At 42.9% G+C, this 6,735-nt stretch overlaps 1 protein-coding gene across 4 annotated transcripts in view; it reads right to left on the reverse strand.

Moving 5' to 3' along the window:
• LOC146857026 (uncharacterized) overlaps positions 1-6,460 on the reverse strand; it is a 352,541-nt gene extending 346,081 nt beyond the window's left edge. For all 4 annotated transcript variants that reach the window (XM_085647519.1, XM_085647518.1, XM_085647517.1 and 1 more), the window contains exon 1: positions 6,166-6,460. The gene's annotated coding sequence lies outside the window, so the exon portion shown is untranslated. The remainder of the gene's footprint in view (positions 1-6,165) is intronic.
• Positions 6,461-6,735: the final 275 nt, after the last annotated feature.

A 6,735-nucleotide genomic window follows, 5' to 3' on the forward strand; every position in this document is an offset into this window, starting at 1 on the left:
AGTGCATCTCTTGGTGCAAAGTACTCCTGTGGGCTTACACCGCCATCAGGAAGTGCAAGGGCTGGTTCTCTTGTATGCCTCAGTGGAACAAAGCTCCTAAGACACAATAAGTAAGGACCTGTCCACCAAAAGCAAAATGTAAATGGGGCAGTAAGGACGGTGAACTAAAACACCAGTGCTTAATCTGTACAAGTGCAAGGTCGCAATGTTATTTATAGGAGCTCACCATAAAATAGGCAAATATCGGTGTTGCCAGACACCAAGACTGCCTAGTTGTGCCTCATGCCCATTTTATCTTCTGCCCTAAACTTTCAGTCTCTTTATTTCACATATAAAGACTCTTTTTACCACCCCTGCTTTTTTTCTCTTTGCCATAGTTTTGTAACCTTTCTCTTCTCTTCAGTCCCTCTTTTCTGTCTTTCTCTCTCTTGCACTAAGTCAAAATCTAAAGATTACAAATAAGTCCTGGTACCTAAAATTGAGTGCAGATGCGTAAGCAGCTGTCTGCCAGACCAGTGTCACCGCAAAGTTCGGGCCCACTGTCCGACACATGCTAAAACAAAGGCTTCCTAAATTAACACACAGCAAAATAAACGACTATGAAAAGTATAATTTGAGTGTCAACGTAGCAGCTGCTCGAGGGCAGTCAACACTATTCTGTCAGCACTCTGAGCGTCATCTGTGCATTAAAGCCTCTTCTGGCAGAACTGTGTTTACAAATAACTCGTTTATTTATTTAAATTACCAATACAGCCTTCGGGTATAGAGAAGATAAAGGCAGGGTTCTGCCAAAATTAAACTAAATGAGAACAAAGTGCTTCTTGGCCCTCCATCATGTGAGCCAAGCCCAGCAGATGGCCCAGTGAGAAAATTGAAGAAAAAGTATTTAATAAACAGCGGAGAGAGCGCAAAATTGCCAGATACAATGACATAACGAGCAGGGTGCAAATCTCACAACCTGTATTTCTTTATTTAGCTGAACTGAACCCACCCATTGTTTTTAAAAAAAATAGTTACATAACCTTAACACAGCCACAGTCGGTTGTAGATGTAACTGTCCTGCTTAAGGACACTGCAAGAACTGTCTCATCAGTGAAAGAGAGGCGTTCTCTCACTTGCCCAAAACAAACTGATTGACTCGGGATATTTCAATGATCCACAGGACTCCTGCTAGCTTGCCTTTATTCAATCCAAACTCCAGGGTTACTTGCAACGACTTCATTCAATTTATTTGGGGGTATCTTCTCACTTAAATGATCCCTCAAATACTATGCATATAGATGGAAACAATAACAGAAAATGTAAATTAAGTCAGGCCTACATTTTTCCACTAAAGTGCTACAACAGAAATGCAGTTACTGAAATTGATAGCCAATAGTTTCTGTACAAATCGGACAATTACAACGTGGGAAATATTTGTGTTGCTGATAAAATACCGATTTTCATTATCCAGGTCTGCACAGCAACCAGAAGCCTGCAGTCAAATGAGGACCCAGCTTTAAAAAGAGGGGGTGCCATGTAGAAACCAATGACTGCCATTTGGGCCTTGCTGCCGTGCGGTTATGCAACTGGGGTTTTATCACATGAAACGAATATGCCATCAGCACTTTTAGATCTGCGTTTTGAATGTGCAGAAGTCACACAGACATTTTGTCTTTAATATACTTAGAGAAGGCTTTGGGTCCACCACTTTCATCCAGAGGCTTTTTTGACCAGCCTCTATCAGCCATTGCCTTGAGACTTTGTCAGTCAAACCTTGGCTCAGTTCAGAGGCGCATTTATCTCTCCCTTAATGCTGTTGTCATGCACTGAAATGCACAAGGGAATGGTTTATTTCTGAAAACTACACTGTCATCAGATATTTAATTATTAAGCTGATAACTTGCTGTATAGTCTGCCAACTTACAGCCACTGCACACAAAGTAACTCACTATTTTCCCCTTTTCTTCGCTACAAGTGCTATGGAGACATTAAATGTCCCCACTTCTCCGGCCCCTCCCTCTTTTTCTCATCTCTCCTCCTAGGCTTGTTGATCCCAATGGTGGCTCCTCTTCGCCAATCTCTACCTTTTCTTCAGCACCTCGTTCCGTCTACTGGTGACTCCTACTGCTTGAGTGTGCCTCTGGCAATCATCTGTTGCACTGGAGACAGGATATATCCATTCCCACCTCCCTGTTGGGGAATGAGAAGAGATCTGCTTCATAGTGTGCTGCAGCAACTACATCTCTTACCCATCCACAAGATTTTCCGGCTTGCACCAGGCCACGCCAGCGAGTAGGACACTAGCATTGGAATAATTGAGCTTCCGAATACTCTAGTAGAACGTGCGAGAACCATGTTTTTTAATAATGTACTTTTCATATCTTACAATAGCAAAACTAACAATTAAACATTAAGCTTTACAAGTTCAAAGGCCTGCCAACCCACACAATTTCACAGTATATCGGCTCCCTTCGCATGGTCCCCCAATGAAGAGGGGGTTTCACAAGATGGCAGTGAAGGCGAGCTGAAAACACCCCCAATGAGTGAGTTGCCAGCTCTTCCTAGGAGGTTTCAAGCAGCCGATGTCCATTAAGAAGTGTAAAACACGGTGGCAGCATCAGCAAGCACTTGTTTTATATCGGGGTGTGGAGGTTGGTCGAGGGAAAAGGCAGACATGCTTTCAGGCAGCTTTCTGTATGAAACCTTCCCCCCTAAGGTCTCACCGTCTCCTCAGCTGGTGATTTTTTGGTTTTAAAAATGGCAGTTCTGTGCTGGAGTGCCACAACCAGTGCTGTGAAGCAAAGTTGCAGATGTGGTTGCTGTCTACCCTTCCAAGAGCAGCCAGGGTAATCTTCTCTGCAGTAGAAAGACAAGAGAATACAAGCCTTTACCATCTGTTGTCACGCATGTTTTTGTTTCATAGGTAGTCTGTAGAAATCACCTCAAGTGAATCGTGTGTTCCATTATACTGAGCAGTTTTATCACGCTGCCCTTGGGTGACACGTGTTCCACAAACTCTCTTCTTTCAATTTCACTCGGCTGTGCGTTTTCTCTAGCATGCGCGTTTCTTTTCTTTACATTTACAAGCATTGAAATTCCTCACTGGTATTTTACAGGGCAGGCAAAAGATACCTGTTAAGGCAGAGCGTGACACCCCACCCTGCAACTTAAGTAAGCGTCTTCATACCGCCTTCACTCTGCCTGTTCACTGCTGCTCGAGTTAGTTTCTCTTTAGCTCTTTGTCATTGATTTTTTTCTTAAGTGCCACTGTGGCTTATCTGGCTTTTGCTCTTGTTCCCACTGTGTTATTTTCTCTGACTGCAAAGCGCAAATTGAACTGTATACCTATCTAGCCTCAGGGCTCGATGTGGAACACGCACAGCGGTGACTTAGCTAGAAGCTTTCAAATTTAAAGTGAGATATTGGAATTTGGGGTTCAATTTTCCTATGTAGTTACAAAATTAAAGCATTCAATTAATTAGCAAAGGTATCTAATGGCGGATAAAGGTGAGTTTCAGCGAGGCCTTTGTGATCGGCGGCAATAAGTATAATAAACCTGTGCTTTTTTTCATTTTAACAACTGGACTGCAAATCTCACCCAGCTCAGTGTTGTTCTTGCAAAACCAAGGACTGGCTTAAAGACATAATTATGACATTGGGTCAGGTGGTAACTTACATATAACCCATTAGCGCATAATAACTAGCCCCATTGGCTTTGCCAATGCTTGCTTTCATTTGGAAATGTGATTCTAGCTGAAAGGATGGCAAAAGTCTCAGGAAAATAAATGTAAAAGCAGAAACTTGTAGACGGGTTCAAGCTGGTCATCTCACTTACAGATGGCGAGAAAAGGCAGGAGAGCCCGAGTAAGCCATGTGTCAGAAGTGTGTAATACAAAAAAAGACAAGGTAAGCCTTTAACAGGAGAATTAACTCTCTCGTGTACAATAAAGACAATAAAGTGGCTCAGGGATTATTATGGCTGGTATAATTCTTCTGCTACCACATTCTAATGTTTGTCTTTTTAAATTAGAACATTAGATAGACACGCTGGTGTCAAAATAAATAAATAAATAACACTCACGAGGGACAAGCATTGCAAATTTCTACCCGTCATAATAGCCACCATTAAGAATCTAATTAAAGAGTGTAGTCAAACAGATGTACGCTGTTGTTCCCCATGGGGGATGACAGCATCTGAGCACCAGGAATCGGGCACGCAAGGTGTGGGTACTTCAAAACAATACAGCTGGCAGTTTACTGCAATGCTGCACTTCAATTAGCCATAACCCGAAGGGTGGATAGAAAAAAAATACTACACGAGAACGAACATGTTAGTCGTTGGGAGGGTAAGCATCGTGGAATCAAACTCTAAAGAAAAGAATACCCGTCCTGTCCCAACAATATGTTTAAAAGCATCTACGTCAGAAGAAAATCAAATTATATTCAGCACCCATTTACAAAAAGAAAGTGAAAGTGTAGTGGTTTAGGAAAAGCAAATCATAGCTCTTGCATGGTCTCCTCGTGGTACACTGGCGAATTCATCCTACATGTTCTTTAGACAAGTACTGCCCTAAAGTTGATACAGAAGATGCATGTCTACAGACGATGCTTCTCACCACCTACCATAAAAAAAAACACCAACCACACCCGCTCCACCACCTACCCAGTGCTAACTGTTCTTCAGCGATATATCAAAACGTTAAAACCAAGTCTGTCCAGAAAATGTAGAAACCCAAAGTTCATGGACGAGCTGCTGTGGGCATTGCAGTTATGTGTCAGAGGTACAAGGGTGGCTCGAGTATCCATGTGAGATTCCTCTCCTACTTACTGGAAACACACGAAGTATCACCTACATCTTACTGGCCAATGCGTATTTATGATGGAGTCATGTAAATGACAATGAGAACCTCTTTCTAAGATAATGTAGCCCCGGATAAGTGTTCTATTACAGTAATACAAAGCAGACCCCACTGCTGGCCTCTACATTGTCTAAATGCCTTTATTTACTGTATCAAAGTCACAAAATGGAATAAAAGACACCAAACTCTCCTTATAATAGGAGGGATCTCCCGCCAAGCGCTCCTGCATGTGGCACCCTGTAACAAACGTGGATAGAGGAGCATTTCTGAAAATGTACCGGTGTTTTTTCTGGGCAGCACAGCCTACACGTCTAAAAATAAAAAAATAAGACAAACTCTGCCAAGTAGCCGTCCGTTTCGAAATTAAGCTATGCTCCCCATAAAGGCGCAGTCGTAAACGGCGGATGTATTCCCAGCTACGTGTCCCCCCCAGTTTTGTAATAATTAATACGGAAATAGCAGAACAAAACTCAGACGATCTTGTAGGTAGATAGGCCTTGCTGACACCCATAATAAAGCTATTTCTCTAGACGTTTAAGCATATACTGTACGTTTTGAGATAAAATAAAAAAAAAAACGGAATAAGCTGTTGCCAAGAAAAGGGTAAACTGCCAAACACGTGAGTCAAACTATTTTTGTTCTAACTGCAAAAAGCAAAAAATGAGTATTCACTTAAAAAAAAATGACACGAAAAATAATTGAAGGCATATTTTATTAGTCAAACACGTGATATTATGCCCTGTGGCACGTGTATTTTACCAATACTCTCCGGGTTACAGTATACATTTTCTGCATTTTATTAGTATGTTGAGAAGCTTAAACAGAAGCCACCAGGACAGAGAGGTCCATCTTCCCTAGCTCTAGTCTCCTAAATAATGGTGTATAACTGATCTACGTAGACAGCACAAGACACTCATTACAGTACATGCTGCAACTTGACTATAATAACAAATAAGTATGAACAACTGTACATGCAGGTACAATGACAGACCCAAACTAAGGGATTCAAGGTGGTCAGTAGGCAAAATTGTCGGTGTATGGAAACTAAGAAATTTTTTAAGTGGGAGCGTACATTTTTAACTGTGTCTGCGCAATGACATATGGGAGCAAAACTGAGAAGCACTGCGGAGATGGGAAGCGTTGTCTGAATTTTCCAATGGTCACAGTACAAAACATTATTAGGAATACAAACAAGGCATATCTCATGACCCCCATCATTTTCACATAAGCAGCCACAGAGCCTAAGTGAGCAGAGCAGACAAGGTGCGCAAGCAGCGTTCTCTGCACTTGGAGGGTCAGGACTAGCAAAAGGGTAGTCACTCACTGGCTTTGTTTACCGCTTTCAGCTGCTGTTCCTCTGCGTCCTGTCCCGAGTATTGCGGATACCATCTCCCTCCTATACCGACGCAACGATACCATCCACGGCGCCTCAGCTTCCCCTACAGAACCAGCCCCGCTGCCCCCAGACACGGGCTCAGCAGGCAGCCCAGGACCTGCTGTCCCCCCGGCCGCTGCTTGCGGCCGCTCTTTGTGTGTGTGCCGGTTGACAGCACCTCGCCTGCCTGTGCAGGGGGAGGAGGGGTGGAGAGCTCCATCCCTCTGGGCTTTGCAGGGCACAGACATGCACACTTGGTTTAGCCCATTGCTATGGAAACAGGAATGTGTAAAAGAGAAGCCAATGTTTTGATTGGCTGTTGTGCGATCAAGTGACTCACAGAAAACATAGACGATAATTGTCATGGCAGGTGCCTTTGCAGGTGCTTTTAAACGTAGCGGCCTTTTCAAAATAACAAAGGTTCTAGATATTTACATAAAGGCCAGCGAGGACAGCAGCACGTTTTACAAGTCATTCATTTCTGTAACCGTTCTCCAAAATAATTTAGTAGATTCCAAT

This window comes from Triturus cristatus, chromosome 3_2 (genome assembly GCF_964204655.1).
Source record: "Triturus cristatus chromosome 3_2, aTriCri1.1, whole genome shotgun sequence".
Taxonomy (NCBI): Eukaryota; Metazoa; Chordata; class Amphibia; order Caudata; family Salamandridae; genus Triturus; species Triturus cristatus.